Below are 21,302 nucleotides of genomic sequence, written 5' to 3' on the forward strand. Positions count from 1 at the left end.
TAATAACTTCTGTTTTCATGGATGCCTGGATGTTAAACTTAATTGTTACACCTGGTAAAGCAGCAACGCTGCTTATTAAAGATGAAAGAATTTAGACCGTTTTTAACTCTGTGTTCGTTTGACTTTGGGACCTGAAACAGACGGAGTTTTGGACCCAGATTACTCCGCGAAGCTCCTCACTACGGCAGCCGTAATGCTCTGACGATCCATCAAAACATTTTTTAACAGATTTCTGCACGCCAAAATCGGTTCGAGGTCAGTAAGCACAACCAGAATTAATACATAAGGCACACTCGATTTTTGAGAAAATTAAAGGATTTTAAGTGTGCCTTATAGTGTGGAAAATACGTTATACAGAAGAAAAGAATATATCGCGATATATATCGTTACCACACATGCTTCAAATTATCGCAATATGGATTTTAGGCCATATCGCCCAGCCCTAGTTTAGCGTTGAAGTGTTTTTTCAAAAGACAGAAGCTAAAAGAAATGTGACCTATGCCTAGAACTTCTGTCCAGTTCTGGTCACAAAAGCTAATTCCTGCAGTATTTGAGAAAGAGAGGGTACAATTATAACACCTTTTTCTATAAAAGAAGACATGTTTTTTGCAAAAAAAAGGTTAAGGCTGACACTACATCCTGTGTTTAGATAATATTATTTTTGCTTCTTCTACTGATAACTGTAGAGAAACAAGGAAACAAGAAATATAAAATCTAATGAGTGATTTAATGGATGTTTTGAAAAGCCACCTCTGTAACACGACTTGCCAGGTGAGAGACAGTCTATTCTAGCTTAAAAGACTGGTGTGAAATAGTGACACAATGAATTAATAACGAGTTCTGCTAACTTTCAATACAGGCGATTTTTCACTTACCACTTTATTAAAAGACTCCGAAAGGGGAATTGGGTGCAATAAAATATCTTGAACTGATTGTTTAAGAGGTCTTTCATGCATTAGCAAGGCTTCTGTAATGATGAGGTGCTGTTCATCAAGTGATACAGGCTTCCTGGAGGACTAAGAGGATCTATAAATAGAGACAGAGCTCAAATGGGGAAAACATCAATATGGGCTTGTAGGCTTGTCACTACTACATTGTTATAGGATATGTATTTTACTTTTGCTGTATTTCTCCTTTGGATGTCATTAACTTGTAAATTTCTCTCTCTCACTGTGGGTTTGAATTCTTTTTCCCAGCAACTACTTGTAACTGTTGGGGAATATTCGTTTTTCCCTCTTGACTTCTGGTTGTCAGATGATTGCAGACCTTTCTGTAGGCCTTAGTGATGTGATGCAAGGTTCTTATCATGATTGTCACATGTCCAAAATGTCATAAAAATGAATGTCTTCTGGTTAGTGGCTACGTGTCTGCAAAACCTCAGTGTAGGTGTTCAGTGTGTGCGTACATAGGTGTCTGTAATACAGCGGAGTGGAGCTCTGAAGTACGGTGATATGCATAAGTGGAGTAGTGTAAGTCGTGGCATTCCCACTACACTGCTGTCCTTTAGTAGACAGGGGGCATCAACTAAATATTACATCCTTTCTCAGTAACATTTTCCTCTATCTCTCTGTTGAGCTGTGTAACCATTTTCTTTTCACTTCAGTCAATTTGTCTCCCTCTACTTCTGCTCTTCACACCTCACACCACTCTTGGTCGTATCACTGCTGTCTTCTCATGGGGTCCCTGTGACTCTGTGAACTGGTTGGTTACACTGTGTGTTTCACTGTTTCTGCTGTGGTTTTATACATTGAGGAAACCAAACAACCTCTGGCTAAGCGGATGGCACAATAAAGAAGAGCTAACTTCTCAGGCCTGGACTCCGCAGTCTGTTTGCACCTACAGGTCAGTGGGTCCTCTTTCAATGATGAGGATGTACACATCCTGGACAGGGAGGAACGCTGGTTTGAGCGCGGAGTCAAAGAGCCCGCTTATGTGAAAAGGAAAAGACCATGTCTAAATTGAGGAGGGGGCCTAAGGGTATATCTTTCACCCTCTTACAATGCTGTCATTCCCCAACTATTTGTGAATGGTACTCATGGCCATTGATAAATGGTCATGATAATTTGCATATTAATGATCCAGAAACTGACCTTACAGTCCATTGTTAGTCAGTGGTGCTGGTTTCAGTCTTTATGCAGATGTACTGTTTACAAGGTTGGGAAAACCTTCAGCCAGCTGAGATGGAAGAAGTTACTTGGATGAGTCACAAAACTTTACTCCCACTGAAAACGCTACATCCAGATTAACAGAATCAACTTTTTGGAAAAGGTAGAAAGACAGAATGGGGGTGAGATTGAAAGTAATTGGGGAAACAAGGGCAGGTAGAAAACTTCCAGAAGATCATGAAAATACAAGAAGTTGAAAGGCATCAAATACAAAGAAAGTTGCAAAGAACCCTGTGGCAGAAATGGGAAGAGAGTGTGATTAAAAACTGGCAAGAAAAACAGGAGTGCAAGATACATGTGAGGAAAAAGTGCACGCAAAAGGGAGCCCCCATCTGGCTGGAGCTAGTACTGATGCCTCACACCCCATGTCACCCCACACACTCCTTTACTAGCGTCTTCCTCTCTTTCCTCTTCACTCGCTTAGTCCAACCCATCCGTGTGACACTAAGAAACTAATCACTTTATTGGGTTACAGATGATATGCTCACACAGATTAGCAGTAATCACTTTCCCTGATGACCGTGGCCACTGTGTGTGTGTATGTATGTGTGTGTGCGTGTGTTGGTTATGCTTAAATGAAAGTTTGCATTCCACTTATAGAAGCAACTAAAACTCCTCTGTTCCTGCCTCTCCTCTCTTTCATTCTACACCCTTCTTTTCCTCCTGTCCCTCCCTATTTACACTTGAGCGCTGCACCAAGACAGAGCTATAAGGCTATTTGCGTCATCAGCTTCAGGCAGAGCGTGTCTCGTGTGTGTGTGTGTGTGTGCGTGTGTGTGTCTTTGACCTGATCTCTCCACATACAGCGTTTGGGCTCTGGCGACATGCCCTGCTGAGTCCAGAGATGCACAAACAAGGGAGATAGAAGTGACTGAGTACTGTGTAATGTTTGCATGTATGCAAATTCTGTAATTTATTTTTAGGTCTGCGCCTCACATCAGTATCCTCAATAACCACCTCTGCCTTCGTCTTGTCTCTATAAAAGCGCTGTAGCAACCCCCCACTGACCCAGCTAGATACAAGCAAAGCCCTTGACATGAACTCACCTCTCTCAAACCTCTCCATCTGTCATGAGTGCCTGAGAGGATTCTTGATCAGTTGTTCTGATGCCTTGATTGGCAGTTGCTGCACTACATGTAAAGTGAAATAGTGTTCTTTATTTTAATAAATGCTTTTTCCACCCAATTTGAAAATAGATGCCACGGCGTAACAACAGACAATAAACTTGATGCAAAAATAAAATCACCTGGTGTAACTTTTCACAACTAATTAGATAAATTGGTAACAAGTCCTCAACTTAATTAGGTGTAAAAAGAGCATCCCAGAGAAGACTGAGTCTTTTAGAAGGATGCCATATGCCCATGTAGGCTCTCATTCACTGTTTCTCAATTTAAATTTGCAAAGAATTTCATCATCTATGATACATAATATCACTAAAAGATTAATAGAGTCCAAAAAAAGCAACGGGCCCCCGTGCAGCTCTGCATTTTAAAACATTATTCTGCGGTTGAAATCACTGCAGGGCAGAATAATAAGAATTCAGTATTTTTTATTTGTTTTTATTTTTAATTTTCTTTATAATTAATAAATTCACGTTGTTCTCAGTTGACTTTCGTTTCCAGGCTATGTTTACTCATTTCAGTTGATTTTTTTCTTGTGTGAAAATATTGAAATTCAGTTAAATTTTTATTAGCTTCATTATTATTTTTAGTATATTTATATTTTTATTATTGGCAATTATTTGTCAAGGGGGAAATTTATAAAGTCCCGAGTAGATATTACAACATGAACACAGCACTTAAAATGAATTTGAGTTAAACATATGACTACAACATTGCCTGTTCATTTTTTTTGTAGCGCACAACAGTTTTTGGTTGTTTTTGCTTTTTTATGTTGTTTGATTTGTCAGTTAACTAAAATGTTTTGGGGTTTTTTGACTTTGCTATGGTGGCGTAGTAAAGTTAAGAATAGAAAAACATTTCTATATGGACTCTATATGGACCACTGTTAGGACAGACAGCTTGTTGGCAAAGTTAGAAATGCAAAGAAAGAAATATACATAAAAAAGTAAAGTAAAAATGTCGTGACCCATCCCTCATTCCTTTATGTTTCGCTTCCAAGGGGCCAGATATACTTGTAATTTTTAAAATGGTCTTGAGCAAAGTTCTTCTGACTTTCTAAAGGGCCTCCTAAGTTTTTCTTTGGACATTGGCTGCTTTTAAACACCTTTTCAGTTCAGTCCTTGTACAGACCATTTTCCAAGGAAATGTTTTATGTCTTTTTTAAGTTACTTTCTCAAGGGATAGACCAGTGTTGTGTCTATACATAATAGACAAAATGTCAAAAATACAAGTTGCCAGGCATTAAAGTGTATTTTTGGGCCAACAAAGAGTTATTATCTCAACAGAGTGTGCAGTGCATCCTTCAAAAATCGCAGGAAACCAGACAAGTCAACAACAAAAGACTTGACAGGCCTGAAAATTATCTACAGCAGATGAACGGTATCTGAAAGTCATGCCCTTAAAAATAGGAACAAAAAATCCAGCAAAAAACCTGACAGAGAATCTGAGAGATGCATCTGGTTCTTTAGTTGATCAATCTACTGCTCACTGAAGCATCATAAATGGTGTCAGTGGAAGAGTGGCTGTCAAGAAGCCATTCTTGAGGAAGGGAAACGGTGAGAAAAGGCTGAGGTATTTGTCAACTTGCACAAGAACTGGACTGAAAATCAGCAATAACGGGTCTTATGGAGTAATAATCCATGTTTGAAAGTGTCAAAATGTGTCTGCAGCCACCTGTAAAACATGGTGGAGGCTCTGTCATGATTTGGAGAGATATTTCAGCAAGTGCTGTTGGGGATCTTGTTAAAATTGATGGAATTACGGATGCAGAAAAGTACTGTCTGATTTTGATCCATCATGCAATACCACCTGGAAACCTTGGTGGCAACGGCTCAATTTTTCAGTATGACAATGATCCCAAACACACTGCCAATGCCCAGAGTTCAGACCTCAGCATCACTGAAACATTGTAGGGTCATCTTGAGAGACAACACAACGAAAGGCAGGCAACATTCAAAGAAACCCAGAGAACTATTCTTGAAGACTACTACTATTTCCCATTTCCCCTGCAAAATATCAAGAAATGCAGGGTGGCTATAGACGTTTGCACAGTACTGTAAACGGTATCCAGAGACCTTTACAACTCGTGTTTGAGGCCTAACCTGGCCAGCCTACAGCCCAACCCTGTCATCTATTAATAAATTAGCATTAGCATCCCAGAGAGGATGAAAAATATGCACAACAGGGGGCTTCAATCTGTTGAGCAGCTAAAATACTGTCTAAAGCAAAAAATGGAAAAGTTTTTTCTTTCAGAATTCTTACAGCAATTAGTCTCCATAGTTTGCAAAAGCTTACAGAGTGTCATTTAAAGAAAAGGTGATGCAACACAGTGGTAAACATGCCTCTGTCCCAGCTTTTTTTAAACATGTTGCTAGAATTAAATTCAAAATGAAAAGATTTTTTTTCTAAACCACGATAGAATTCAACTGACTTTAAGTTTCCCTTTTTTGATTTTTTTTCACTCAAATAGATTTGATTCTTGAATGATGAAATGACCCCATGTCCCCACCTGAGTCATGAGTGTGACGCTGGTGAAAGGAATCCTTTTCAGATAAACAATGACTGGGTAGGGGTTTGAATGGTCACTTTTTTGTCTTTGACCATCAAACGATGTTGTATGCCCAGACTGGCCTATAAATATCCATCATGCTTTGGTGAAAGGTTCATTTATTGCAGGACACACACTTTCAGTAACAGTTTTTTGCACAGCAAACATGACTCGTATTTTGAAACCATCCATACAGTGATTTGATCATTTCATTGTACACATTAACAGTAAGTTCTTGTATTAACCACACGTAAAAAATTATTATATACAAATACAGGACAAGGTTGGAACCCCTTTTGCCTTCAGAACAACCTTAATTCTTCGTTTCATTTATGACATGAAGAATTAAGGTGCTGGAAACCTTCCTCAGAGGTTCTGGTTCATATTGTCACACAGTTGATTCAGATGTATTGGCTGCACATCTTTGATAGCCCTCTCAACCCAACACATTGTACATACACGCCAAAAAAAAAATTCTCAATGCAGGATGGACCTGTGCTTTCATATTAATTATGCCAAATTCTGACCCCAACCATCTGAATATCAGAACAGAAGTTGATGCTCAGCAGACGAGGCAATGTTTTTCTAAACTTTTGATGTTCAATTTTGGTCACCCTATTTAAATTTCTAGCCTTAGTTTCCTGTTCTTAGCTGACAGGATGGCACTGTGTGGTCTTCTGCTGTTGTGGCCCATCTGCTTCAACGTTTGACATGTTTTCCATTCACAGAGATGTTCTTCTGCATACCTGAGTTATAAAAAAGGTTATTTATATTGCCATTATTGACCTCGAGCATTAAGAGATAGTTATGTGGGAAAACCATACCAACAATCATGCCACATTCAGTTAAACTGCTTTTCTTTCCCGTTTTGATGCTTAACTTTTTTAGGTCATATTGACCATGTTGCTGTCAAGCGATTGGCTGATTAAATATTTGTGTGCAATTAATGAGAACTTAAACAGTTATACCCAAGAAAGTGCCTTTTAAATTTGTATAGGCGGGCAAACAGCCATGCAGTAACCATCCTCATTATATGGGTCTGTTATCAGTGTAAAGCACCACAGATAGGGGAGGTCTAATCAATACATCATCAGTCTCTCTGACTGTACCATTATAGTTTTAATGACTGCAGTATTTTCCCTACTGATGGCTTTCTAGGCGAACAAAACTGTTATCAGAGATCTCTAAAAGTTCACCGCTGCCATAGTGAGCGAAATGAGCCAGAGGCTCCAGTCAAGTGTCACGTAGGAGGTGGTGACATTTTGAAAACAGAACGCAACTAATGAAAATAATACAAAGATCATCGATTAATGTTAGTTTAATAAAAGGCTGATTTTTATCTTGTTTGTGAATTCTTTCCTGTCCAAGTGCTTCTTAAATATAATCTTTTTTAAACTATGCATTACATATTTCTACTGTGGTAATTAATGAGCTACCTGTGGGTGAAGTCCAGATTTGTAGCCACACTGTCTGGTTCGCTGCTGCAGCTAAGCAAGATTAACATTATTGATTAAACATGTTGATTTTAAGATTACAGAAAATGTAAGAACCGTCCAAAAACACGTTTGTACTGTTATAAAAAGGAAAGAAAAGCTCACATGTATATTATCTGAAGCTGGCTACGTCTTATCATGTTTGCTTTATCAATTACATAACATTTAATTATTTGTCAGAAACACTGCTGATTAGTTTTCTGTTTCAAATGCACTCTGGGAAATTAGTATACAAAGTGATAACCCCATCCACCCACGCTCTGCAAAAAACAAAAACCCTTATTAAAAGCACTTATCGCTCGCTCACTATTTTTTGGAAGTTTTCAAAAACTTGCATAAAATTTGTGAGAGGTTTTGAGGATAAAGCAGCGTGATGCTTTACTTTCTTTAGGATTTGGTTTCACTGGTTTTAGCTGTGATTTCATCCATAGCTGTGTAAGAGAGAGAGGGAGATGGAAATGAAGTGAGACAATGCTTGCTATAGATCGTGTGTGTGTGTGTGTGTGTGTGTGTGTGTGTGGCTCATGTTCTTCAGGCTCTCAGCATGCATCTACTCCTGCGGTCCTGTATGTGGTGACAGGCTGACATCAGAGTAAAAGCCCCCTGAAGTTGTGTTGAACAGATGTCTCTCTCTGCTCTCTGTTTCCCTGATGCTGGTACCTGGCATGCTAACTTCTCTCTCTCTCTGACTCTCTCTCTTCATATGTCTGTCCTTCTGTCTCTTCCGATAAACTTCTGGTAAAGTTTGCTGCTCAAACTGGACATACTTTTCAAACTTTCTCCTTTTTTTTCTTTCTTTTTTTTTTTAAATGATCTCTTTTTGATATTCAGGCAGAGGTTTCTTACAGCTCTGTTAAACATCTCACTCCCTTTGTTCAATAAAAAGGCCAGGTGAAATGGAGTCTTGGTGAAGTGCCCCTGGTGTTCCACTTTGTGTACTTTAATTTGTGTGAGTGTGTGTGTTTCTGGCCTGAGTGTATCTATACTTTTTGTACAAGGCAGCGTTCCAAGTTCTGTGACGTGAGCGCAGACTCTGAGCAAGCAGGCAATCTGGGAGTTGGATTGTCTCCAGAATCGCTTTCATTTTCATTCACAGGAGAACACACACAAACACACACGCACACAAACAAACACACAGTGATAATTACAGAGAAGCCGGCGAGTGTTCAAGCAGGGTCAGTGCCCAGCTTTCTTTGTCTTAGTAATATTTTATCTTTTTGTGTATTGTCTTTTGGAGTTGGATATTTTTTTGCTTTGTTTTTTCCTGTTTGCTCATATACACAGACACGCATGCACAGAAACCACCGGAACACATGATGCAGCAGAGCAGAGCTATCCCTCTTTACAATGCGTCTCTTAGGAAAATGAGAGATGAGACAATATCTACTGATCAAAAAAAGGAGAGTAAGGTGAGGAAGAGGGGACTGATAGACGGGGTAAAGGGAATATGCGAAGCAGTGACAATGAGACACTCAATCTACAGGGGTCAAAGACCAACACAGAGACAAAGAGTTTCTGCTCGATGGTTGTTAGAAATTCCCTTGTTGCTCTGTTGAGATACAAAGGTTGCTCGGGCAATGAGTTTGCGGCTGCTGATGCATTGATTTAGTGAGAAGAGTTGCTTAATTTATCCCGCTTCTTGACAGAGATGTCAACAGCTTCACCAATGGCTGCTGGCTACCAGCACTTCCTCCCACCATGAAATCTCCCATAACTCATTATGTATTCTGTTCTTCTACACGGTGCACCATCTCCAACTCTGTCTTCATCTTCAGTATGTCCCCCTTGGATGTGGAAAAATGTTAGAGTACATGATTTAGACCAAAATGATAATCACAATTAATTTGATCAGTATTGAAATCACAATTATTTCCCATGGCTATTCATTGATTGAAATAAGGAAAAATATTTTTATTACACTTTTATGCAAACAGAACACTGCTCTTAGATCTTTATAAATCTTTGCATTGAGATCAAATATAAGTAAAATCATTGTGTGAAAACATAACAGAAAATTAAACTGACAGTTTAACTGCTTTCACCTTTACATTGTGCTACATTGCTGAGCAATGTTATAATTAACAGTACCTCACCTAAATGCACCTTCTAAAGCAAAATATGAATACTTTCACTCCATTGTATGCATAATACAATACCTACACGATGGATGTGACTGAAGTTGGCAGGCAGCTGTGAGATCCTGCTCTACTTCCCCTGTAATGTTTTGTGTACGACACAGATATTGCCATCTTGGAAAAGATGTAAGAGGATAATGTAACTTTTTCCCATTAAGTTGACCATTTCCTGAAGGCTTCTTTACACACTGACTTTACTGGACAAATAGAATGGGATTGGTGAGATATTTAAGTGTCTCTGTGAGCTGGATGGATACTCTGATGCTTTTAAAGATGTCTGAGCTGATGCTGGACGATTCTTATCAACAACTGTTGCTCTGATTTTCTCGGCATTCATTGTACTGTTGTGGTGTGTTTTGAGGTGGTTGAATAAGTTAGTTCTGTTGCTTTGTGGTGTAGAAAACTCCACAACACTGTTTGCAAATGATTTCTTCTTGATTAACATCACTGGCCCAAATATTTCAATATTATTGGATATCTGACTTTTAATGTAGCATGATCTACCTACACTAGTCCAGGAAACCTCAAGCCAGACAGGTTAGAGAACAGCTGTGATTGGCACATTCAGGCAGGTGATGAGATGGTCATTTAGTGACCCCTTGATTTGCATTCTGTTGGTGGGGCACGCATTTTCATCATTGCATAATCATGTTCATTTATTTTTGGAGAGCCCAAATTGTGATCAAGATTAAGATTCGATTAATTGTGCAGCCATATTAGGCGTTATGTAAGAAAGGATTGCTGTGAAAGCATACGGCTTAATGAGGTTTTAGTGAAAGCAATGATATACAACTGTGGATCATGGAACAGCAGCTGAAATGAAAAAGGAGAAGTAAAGTGAGAGGAAAATGAAAGTATAATTGGGTGAGAAATGGCAAAAGGAGAAGCTGTAAAACAGCAAAAAAAGTTCCTTTAAGATACAGTAATATGCAAATGACCCCGTGTGACTGTGTGTGATTGTGTTCTGGATGGATGGATTATTCATAGATGCAAAAATAGAGAAAACAGGGAAATGTTCCAGATCAGATGAGTCATGTTTACTCATCCCAGTGCTTGCGCTGGTGGTAAAAATACGTGTTTGTAAACGTGTAGTTATGTGAGACATTCTGTTACCTATTGTATGTCACAACTCATATTAACTTGAGATATGATGTCATAACTGTTTTACCTGCGTATCACTGTAGAGTAGGTATATTTAAAATGTCAAATTAAAGTACAGGTTCAACCATTTTCAACCTCCAAAGCATGTAAAGAATTAAGATGATTGGAAATCACATGATTCATAGTGAATAAATGAAATGATTCAAATGATTAAAAGCTTAATTAAAGCCTTTTTTTTTTTTTTTTTTTTTTGAAAATATGAGCAAAAATGTAACAGAGAGCTGAGAAGCCGCTTGTACTCTATATGTGTGTCTGTGTGTGATAGCCTGTGTCACTCTACTGATATATAGTTTTTACTCCCAGCATGGATATTTTCAGGATTCTGTATATTGTTGTCATTACAGTAATATAGCTGCTTTTTGCATGTGTTTGTGAGACAGTTCTTACACACACACACACACACACACACACACACACACACACACACACACACACACACAAATCTCGTCCTGCCCTTGTTTCCATGCCTTGAGGTGTTTCTGATTGGGTCTTGCACTAATGGTGGCTTTGACACTTTGACCTTTTCTCTTGGGCAGCACTAGTTGAAAAAAGAAGGCACTACAAAGATGTCAGAAGCATTAAGAAAAAGCTGAGAGGATTCCTCTTCCCAGTATTGGGGTTTTTTTTTGTTTTTGTTTTTGTTTTTTGCACCTGCTGACTTTTTATCAGGAAAAGTGTGTCTGTGTGTATCAAAGTCACACACCAGGGGGTAGCCCGCTACCTCAAGTGCACACACTGAAGCTCTATAGATCGTTCTGTCCACACACTGGTATGTAATGTGTAATAACAACATGTTGACCATAATAGTGGGGTGTATACTCACCTTGAACAGGCTATCCTGCTGTTACTTTCTTATTCCGCTGCTTGTTTATGAAAAGACTGCATGTCAGAAAAGTTAAAGTCATACTTTTTTTTTAATTTCACAAACAAGGTAAACATTTGTCTGCTAGCCATCTTTGTATGACCAGTTTTACTTCAGTTGTGTGAAACAGAGTTTGCAGTTTGTGTGGGTGCCGTCACCCCCCTGCGAGCCCCAAAGTGAGAACGCAGTACCCTCATTGCCAATTAAACTCCAATCACCAAGCGAAGATGTACTGAGACATCAAATTACATCCAATATCCTCTTCCATACTCAAGCCTGTCTTTGCCAGCCACAAATTAGCTTACAAATTAAGACTCTGAAGATGGGAGAATTCGAGTTGCCAGATAACAACTGAATAACATCCTGCCGTTTTCTTGATGCGTCGTTCCAACTTGGATCCAACTTCCTCCTTTCTCTTTGTGTGTGGAGACAATCTAGTTGTGTTTTTCCTGTTTGAGCTTCGACCATCCATTTCAGTTTTAATTGAGAAGAAAGGTAGTTAATATGACGGGCTGACGAGAACTCATTCTCGGTGAAGTCTATTCCAGTTTGACCCATGTTTAATAATGAAGATGTTGCAGGGAAAACCCAAACACTTTTAATTAATGAAATAACTCAAGCTGAATTGTGGTGGCGGAAGGTTTGATTTATTGCTTCTTCTCTTTTTTTCTCTTTCGAGCCCACACAATTGGCCTGGCTGCATGGCTTGTTTGCCAGCAATGTTTTTTCCCATGTTTCTTTGCATTCAGTGTGCATGTGAGTGGAAAAATACAGAAAACCACACTTGTGCTGCCAGGATGTTTTCTATGGTTACAGTGAGGTTTCGTAATATTATCCAGTCAGATATTTAATAATTCATGCTTTCATATTGGGGTTATCTAACAAACGACAGTCACACACTGTGCAGCTCTTTGAGTAGTGTCTAGAGGCTGTGAAGCCTATCAGAAAGTCATAATCAAGGCATCAACTGACACTCTCCAGGGGTTAAAGGATGAGCTAACACACACATGTTCCAAACATGGCACATGTGTAAACTGGTGAGATTTTTTTTTTTTTTTGGATTGGGCACCTCATTATTGTATGCAGTTATGTATTTACTAGCCTGATGTCAGACACTCGTTAGACCTAGTCTCCATCTTCAATCTGCCATTGCTTTGATTGGTTGGCTGCCATCCATCCATTGCTTTCATTCTAACTAGGTTCTGGGGTGATGACATCATTCACTGATGTCATCACTGGTGCATACCCAGGCCTACATCTTGACTTTGCTCTTGACTTTTAAGACAGGGTTTTAAGAATAGAGTGAATTGAAAACACTTCATTAAGTTCCCCAGCACTGACGACCAGCTTGACATCAGGGAGAGTCCCCCCATAACACTGATTGGCTAGTAGTTGATCCTCCTGTAGTTTCCCTTGTTTCGACTGGTTTTTCATTCGAGAAAGTGCTGTTTCATGATGAATCAGTCGACGCATGGGGTGGACGTAACCAAAGGTCTGGATCCAAACACTGTAACACTGTAGACGAGTGTGTGTGGGTGTACATGTGTATGTACATGTGCATGTGCACATGTTTGTCCTGTCTGCTGCAGTTGCTGCATTTAGGTCTGGTGTGGCTAATTAAAAGAATCCTGCTTGCATTATTCATGAGGCTGTAATTATACATTCCTTTTGCTGATCCCCAGTCAGACATTAAAAATAGATCTGAGTCTCTCTGCACAGCCCTCCTAGGCCCCACTTTCTCTGTGTTTTGACTGTCTCTCCACGCATCTCTCGATTTAGCTATCCTTATCAGTATTTCTCAGTCTCCCTGTCACTGTCCTCATTGTCACAGCCTTTTTTTGTATTTGTTCTTTCTATTTATCCTCTCATCTCCTCTGCAGTGTCTTCATTCATGCTTGCGCTGATGTCCCCGTTCAGGATTCAGGCAGAACATTCCTCTGACAGTGTCACTCTCGCTTGGCTCTGTAGCCTGACCTCCAGTCACATCAGTCCAGAATTCTGACTCAAATATTTTGAATCCGCAATGACATGTCCACAGCGAGATTCAAAAGAGAAAAGATATCACTGCCTGTGATCAGCTTAATGGGGAGACAGCCTCCTGAACAATGGACAAAATCACTGCCAAAAAGTTTGGCCTGACTTTTTATTGTATCTATTTGATCTAACAAAAACAGCTGTAGCAGAATTCAGTGTTTCATATGGAAGTGTAACATGAACCCTTTACAAATACCATAGCAAAGGGCTGAGCAATTAGTTTTCTAAAGGAGTCACATGAGAAACTGGGACTGTTGTGGAGGGCCGAAACAACAAGCTGAACTCACTTCTGCTTAAATCTCATTATGTGGTCCTGCACAACATTCCCAGTTTCTTTTGTGGCTCTTTGGGAAAATTCTTTACCCACCTTAGTTTGTGGAAATGTGGGGAAATGTGTAAAGTGCACAACATGTCTAAGCCATAAACCAGGAACCCCTTTTCTGGAGTCAAATATTCATAAGACAGAATGCACCTACCTCAATGACAATGAAGCTTATTTGCCTTGTAGGCAGAAGCAACGGTGTGAAGTTTGCATCCTCCACCAAGCAAGTGATGAGCTTTTCCATTCCTATATTTACATTCTGATAAGGCTAATGTGTAAAGAGTGGGGTTTTTGCAAGATATGCCAATCAGAAAGAGTGTTACCAACTAAATGGATTGCACTGTTCTTACTGCCCTTGGGCGACGCTCACAATTGTTCTCTTACTTGTATCAGAATGTGTAAAATAGATTACCACCTTGAAGCCATCTACAACTTCCATCACCTCGCTACATTTCATTCTGTGATTGTTGGGGCAATGTTATGCAAATCACAGTTGTATACATGAAATTGGGTTTTCACAGCTTTGGTACCTCCCTCGCTCTACAAACAAACATGCTTGCTTTCTGAAATACTCGACCTACACCTGTGAACACATAGAGAAAACAAATATTATGAAGAATACAAAGTGTGACTTTTTGTGTGTGTGCATGTAATTTGTGTTTAATAATGTAATTTTAGTTGTATGAAAATGTTTCAAAGTATCAAAGGTAAACTGAGACCACTTTGTCTGGAGGCTATTAGTATGGAGTATTAATAAAATACTAAGTTGGGAGTTAACTTATATTGGCGCTGCTGAGGAAATGTCTTATTTTACACAGGCCAAATAAACAGTTTCTGTATTCATGCGTCAGTGTGCCTCCCTTCTCGCTCCATCACTCCAGGGCTAAACTGCTCTTCCTGCTTTTGAAGCTGTTCTGTTGGTCTGGGCCGCTGGTGTTACTGATGTTGTTGCTGTTGCTTTGGTTGGTAGGGCTTAGAGGGTTGCAGGGGAATTCAGGCTGGGTAGACTAACGTCACGGCTGACTGAAAATGCAAAAGGAGTGAAAGAAGAGGCGGAGGAATGGAGAAGATACAGATTTAGTGAATGGGGAGAGGCGAGAAATGATGTGTGTGAGAAGCAGAGAGAGGGAGAGAAACTGAATTCATTGAGTAGCGAAGTGAAAATTGTTTGATCGTCAACATTCCTCCTCCCGCACAATATGACTCAACAGCTTTGTGCTGGTGTATACTTTTTCCTTTTCTATCTTTCTTTTTGTACATGGGTAAGATGATGAATAGAAATGTGGAGATAAATAAGTCAGAAAACAATGAGGGGTGAAGAAGAATGAGGGGAAAATGGCAGGGAAAAAACAAAGCAAAGAAAAGAATGTGGAGTAACTGTATAAGCAGAGAGAAAAAGCAGAAACTTATTGGAATAGAAAGCTGGGCCAGGCCAAAAGGTAAATCTTTAAACCAGGTCGGGTGTTTTCTTCTCTGCAAATATGACTTCTCACAAATAGCATTGCATAGCATGATGAGTATAGATACATAGTTGGCACATAGTAATATTCTGTGGGAGGGATTCACTGCCTTTCCTTTCTATAAATGCAAGCAAACAATGTGGTGACATTATTTTAATAATAATAATAATAATGATATGTCTGTGAAGGTTCTCAGTTCTCAATAATAATGATAATATTTCTGTATCTGTCACTTTGTCACACCCAAGAATATACAATGAAAATGTGTGCTTGTTGAAGCCACCACCGACTGATGTTTGACATTGCAGACGTTCAGTGTAGTGATATTTATTCAGCAAAGAAGACTGAAGACGGCATAATTTAGTCAGTTTCTATCCTTGTGCTGGAAAGTCAAAAAAGGTACAAAGGTGTGAAGATGTGGGTATGAAAGTGTCTTCTACCCTTTGCCCTCGTGGAGGGAATTCCCACGCCCTGCTGCAAGGGCTTTCCACATGGTCAGAAAAGGCTCTAGGAAGCCCTAGTACCACGTTGTGTTTCCTTTCAAACACTGATCCTAGGGCAGGGCTGTGGCCCTGATGTAGAGCAGTCAGGGTTAGAGAGCAGAAGTGGAAAGAGGCTCACAGATCTGTGCCTAAGGGCAATGAGCTTCTCACAGCCAGCGCCTCAGGGAGAGAAAGCTAAGCCAGCATAAGCTACTACCATCTGCCTGCATTGGTTTAGCACTTCTGAAAGATCAAGATTTGAAAGTGAGAGAGGTGTGCTAGTGGGAACATCTCTTTTTCATCTTTTGCTCTCCTTGCCTTGTAGTTGCTTCCAGATGGAAATTAATCCAGTAATGATCTTTAACTGCTTGCTTGCCAGGGCTGTGAGGAGGATAAAGCAGAAAACACTGACTCTGTGTGTGGCTCTTGTTACCTGTGTGCAGTTAGCAGGTGGAGATCATAAAGCTCTTCTTCTTCTAGGCTCAGGAGAGTACAGGGTGTTCATGTACGCTCTCTCCCTCCTTTGTTTCCTACTTTTGTCGTTGATTGATAGCATTGGAAATCAGCTTCACAGTCAGGGTCCCACTCCTCTCCTATCTGCTATTCCCCAGATATCCACTTATGAATCAGCCACTGATCAGACTACTTTGAAAGTTGGAGCGCTCTCACAAGTTAACACCGAAGAAGCGAGTTTCTCTCCTCATGTGTTGGGGGTTTCCCATCTTTGCCAGGTTAAACAACTTGAAGCGAAGGGAGAAAAAGGCAAACATGCCAACAAGGACCTATTGGGAAAACCTGAGGGTAAAAAAAAATAATAATAATGGGGGTGGGGTCAGATAAACTGACTCTGTCAGTTCCAGTCTTTCAGCTTGATTCTGGTACGTATTCAGTTAAGGCTGGACCCTAAGCCAAGTTTTGACTCCCCATGTTGTTTATATACCACTACAGCATGTCATTAACATTTTTTGTTTTTTCCTTTCCTTTAGTTTGTATTTTGTCTGGTCTTGCTATGCTATGCTCAGGGCACCTCCCTGAGCCTGGTTCTGCTGGAGGTTTCTTCCTGTTAACAGGGGTTTTTTCCTTCCCACTGTTGCAAACTGCTTGCTCATAGGGGGCAGTTTGATTGTTGGAGTTTTCTCCAGTATCCTATGGGGTCTTTAGCTTCCAGTGTAAAGTGTCTATAGACAACTGACGTTGTGATTTGGTGCTTTATAAAAATCAGAATTGAACTGTTCTGAAATCATTAACAATATCTAACAGTATCAAATAGAGACGAGCTAAAGTTTGTCAGGGAAATGTGTTGCACACATAAATTCAGCCCACGCAACAATGTATGTGTCAAATTGGTAAAAACATTGTTTCTTCAGGCCAGCAGTCTCATGTCAATTAGATCTTTTCCAGAAAAGTTGCTTAATTCAAAATGTTCCAACTACATGCTGTCATAATGAATACACTCTAGGACCCATTAGAGAGATTTCTTAGGACAGCAAGTTCAGCAGCAATATCTTGAAACAGTGACTTGTGAAGTTAGACCAGAGGTTCATTACCAAATCAGAGCTGACACATGGCTCAGTGATATAGAGAAGCAGATGCACTGCCAGATTTTTTCTTTTTAAAGTTTTTGAAAAGTAGCTGATTAGAGGGATTTTCACAACTGTGCACATTCTGCGGTTAATTAAGTTGTCCCATTGGCGATAAAGAGGTGCTGTACAGCGGATGCTCTATGTGCATGTTCTTTGCTTTTTGCGACCTATTGCTTGCTTCGTGCTTTTTCATTTAAACCTTTTCTTTCAACCCTTGTTTACACCTTTTGTCTAGCTCACTCAGCACAGTTTGCTCAGCTTTTATTTTAAAACTAATATTTCTCAGCCGAGATTTGTGACATCAAGCAAGCTTCCAGCACAGTGCACTTAAACAATGCTCAACTCATGATGCTCACCGAGCAATTGGCCAAAGTTATCACTCTGCGTCTTCCTCCAGCAGTCCCTCCACATTAGGCCATTAATCACAAGGGTGCATGAAAAATAAAGATTGTGTAGCTGGGGTACAGGCTAGAGTGGGGTGGGGAGGGGGTCAGTCAAGTGGTCTCTTCTGCCCACGAGTCCCTGGTCAGTGCCATTATTCTTCTACTGTTGTGAAGGCAAGAGTTTTGATGCTATTGATTTGGGAGGAGGGCAAAGGAGAGGAGACATCAATATACTTGCTGATGCAGTGGCATCGCAACCTTCACTGCACAGCCTGCTTTTGTCCGTATATTGCATGTGTCAGTGAAAAACACGCGCGTGTCTTGTTTGGTTCATAAACCACTCATATGTGATACTAAATCACAATACAGTTCTTCTGTAGCGAGAATCTAAAGAATGCTACACATCAGCTTCAAACTTGCACAGATACTTGCTTCACATGCGCACACAGAGCCATGCGCTGGCAAATGGACCCCTCATGTGGACCAAACCTTTGTGCTTTCAGCTGAAGCCTTACATTTGAACCTATGTTCAAAGACAGCCTACCTACTCAGCACACCACGAGCCAGACAAAATCCCGGTGTCTTCCTCTTCCCTCGCTTGCCACTCCAGCTTTCATTTTTTTTCTGTTTGTCCAAGGGTGCTGTTATAGACAGGTGAAAGGGGCACTGGCAGTAGGTGAGCTCTTAAATTACAGCACACTCGAGAGCAGAGGAGGGGAGTTTATTTTGGGTCATGGAGAAAGTGAAGTTAGCTATCGCAGCATACTTGAAATAAGAGAATCATAGTGCAGTTATTTTGAGGATTTTTTCTTAAATGTGTTTGATGTTGGGAGAAGGATGTTGGGGTCATGTATGGGACGTACCGTAATATCATCAGCTTTGTCATAGATGTAAGAGCCAGGGAATTTATTTTGAAGGTACAAAATTGCAGAGAGATCTCAACCACTGGCCACCAGTCTACAGCTTGTCCTGTGAACAAAAGCCAATTCACTGACAGAAATCCAAAAGAAAAGAACAGAAATGCTTTACTTATTGCATTTGTTGTCTGGTGTGTTGTGGTAGGATTGACAACTTCTTCAGGGTTTCTTACTTTGCTCTGTGTTGTAGTTTGGCAAATATGACTTTGAGTTTATAGGGCACACTTTGACATTATGTCCAAATGTTGTTTACTTGGCAAATGTTTTTTTTTTTTTTTTTTTTGGAATGTCTGAAAGTAAGACCCACACATAATGACATGCTTTAGCTTGTTTTAAGCTCTCTGTGCCTCATTTTCATATAAAATACAAGCCGTGCTACCAGCCTAGCTTCAGGGATAGCAGTGATTTACATCATTTTGATTCTGACACATTTCAACAACCTTTTATGCAGACATGGACAAGTTGACATTTCTGGCCTTTAGAAATATCCTGACAACGACTGGATGGATTGCTGCAAAGTTTAGTACAAGAATTCATGCTCAGCTGAGTATTTAATCGACACATTTGGCATTGTTCAGAAAGGACAATCTGACTTTTGTCTGTTGTTGGCTTTAGCTAGTAATTTGAATGTGTTTTTCCACGAGCATTAGTTTTATTCGCTTCTTGTTGTGAGTCATAATTTTGAGATATTTTGCATAAGAGGGGCTAATGTCTTGTGTCTTATGTACTGAACTTCCTTGTAACAGTTCATTTCAATCCATAAGCAAAGTGGTTGTAAAATCATAATGTGTTGTCTTCTCATTGCACATTTTCTCTTGCTAATGTGGCCCCTGCTCAAGAAAACAAAGGCACTGGAGGAAGATGGATAGTGAGGCGAATAATCCAGTTAGCTTTTCATGTGTTTGCAGGCAGATATTTTCTCTTTAATGTGTTTATCATGACTTATGAGCTTCTCTATAGCAGTCATTAACATATGATTACCATCACAAGTCTAATGGGTTTGTCTGTTGTTCCCCCTTCTGCTCAACTGCCTCATCCCCTTTCCAAAATGTTTTCTTTCTAAATCTTTTATCTTCCTCTTTTTAACATTTGCTTCCTATCTCTCTGTCATTCTCTATCTCTCACACCTCCTTTCCATGTGTTTCCACTTTCGGCCCCTGCGGCCTCTCAACTTCCCAAGATAGAGGCTCACACCCACACACTCCCCATTATTGCTTAATTATCTGTGGCCTGTCATTTGAATAATGTTGTGTCCTTTACTTTCAATCTATTTAAATTTTTTTGGTTTCATCTTTCACTTGATCTTTATTCACTTTTTCACTCCTCCTTCACTATATCCCACAATTGGCCCTCCCCCTACCGTCATCTCTGTTGCGTTCAAGGCATTTCATACTTCTGCTTCCCTGTTTTTCAACACCTCCTCAAAGCTCATTGACTCTCCTCTTCTATTGGGTTATACAGAAATAAATCTATGAGAAAGACATAGCTGAGGATCCTAAAAGCCCACATTGGTCTGCTTCACACCAGCAAACCCTTTCTGTAGGAAATTACTCTATTCTTTAATCTTTCATTGACTGAAAATTATTTTATTTTGGCCATTATTAACTTCAAGGATGTTTTACTGTACACCTCCGGACCACTGACGTTATTCTTGCTATTTTTAGATTGCTCCCTGGAAGTTCCATTCACACCACTTGCTTTCGTGCAGCTGCAGCAGCAGGCTTAATCTTCTGCTCTGTGTCAAATCAGCAATCCTTTCACTTGAATTTCAGTTTGAAGAAGAAGATGCAGTCACAGGAAGCTGACACTTGCAAGTAGGGCAAGGAATCTGTCACTGTAGAACTCCCATGCTGACTGTGATCCTGGGGAATTAATTTATAGTGCACAATGTTGGGGAAAAAAGACAAGCATGCTCCTTACTGTGCTTCTCACCTGATGTGATGTGAGCCACATTTGGGCTTCCACTGAATACTGCTGTCTTCAGTAATGATCATTAATGTGAATGTTGAGTCAGTTTGACACAGACGTTTATGTTTGCTGTCTGTGCAAGTCCGAAGTTCTCTGGTGAAACTGAGTTTTCATCAGGAAGGTATTTCTAGGGAAAATCTAAATGTATGTGGAGGCACCGAAAGAGGTCCTCAAAGTTTAAAGAGGCTAAATTAAATCAGGTTCAATTTTGCTTTTCAGCTGTTAAATTGCTGAAGTCTTTTTTTTTTCTAGATATAGTTTCTAGATATAGTTTCTAGATATAGTTTGCAGTTTATATCTGCCGAATCATGAGAAATTTCCATGAAAGAGAACCAAAATTTGTTTTTTGGGGTGTTTTGTTTTTCTTGTTTTCTTTTCAAACATCTTTCTAATAAAAATGCAGCTCAAATGAAAATGCATTGGTGCTGTTCTCATGGCTTCCTTGTATCAAATGCACTCATCACTTTGTTCCACTGTAACTACACTCATTGTTGTTATATCCCTGTCGGTTTTCTACACTTAAGTGAGGACACCTGGGGACATTTAGTAAGGCAAAGCAGAAGATGCTTTTTGGGTTGTGTGAGAAATCACAGGAATTATATGAGTTTTGACAGAGTCTTCGTGTGGGAGTCCCTATACAACTGACTGGCACACTCAGATTTCTACCC

At 39.8% G+C, this 21,302-nt stretch overlaps 1 protein-coding gene across 5 annotated transcripts in view; it reads left to right on the top strand.

Annotated features, from left to right (window-relative positions):
• brsk2a (BR serine/threonine kinase 2a) overlaps positions 1–21,302 on the top strand; it is a 170,256-nt gene that overhangs the window by 73,240 nt on the left and 75,714 nt on the right. The window lies entirely within an intron of this gene.

Source organism: Pundamilia nyererei, unplaced genomic scaffold (assembly GCF_000239375.1).
Source record: "Pundamilia nyererei isolate P.nyererei 1_Seehausen unplaced genomic scaffold, PunNye1.0 scaffold00078, whole genome shotgun sequence".
NCBI classification, from domain to species: domain Eukaryota; kingdom Metazoa; phylum Chordata; class Actinopteri; order Cichliformes; family Cichlidae; genus Pundamilia; species Pundamilia nyererei.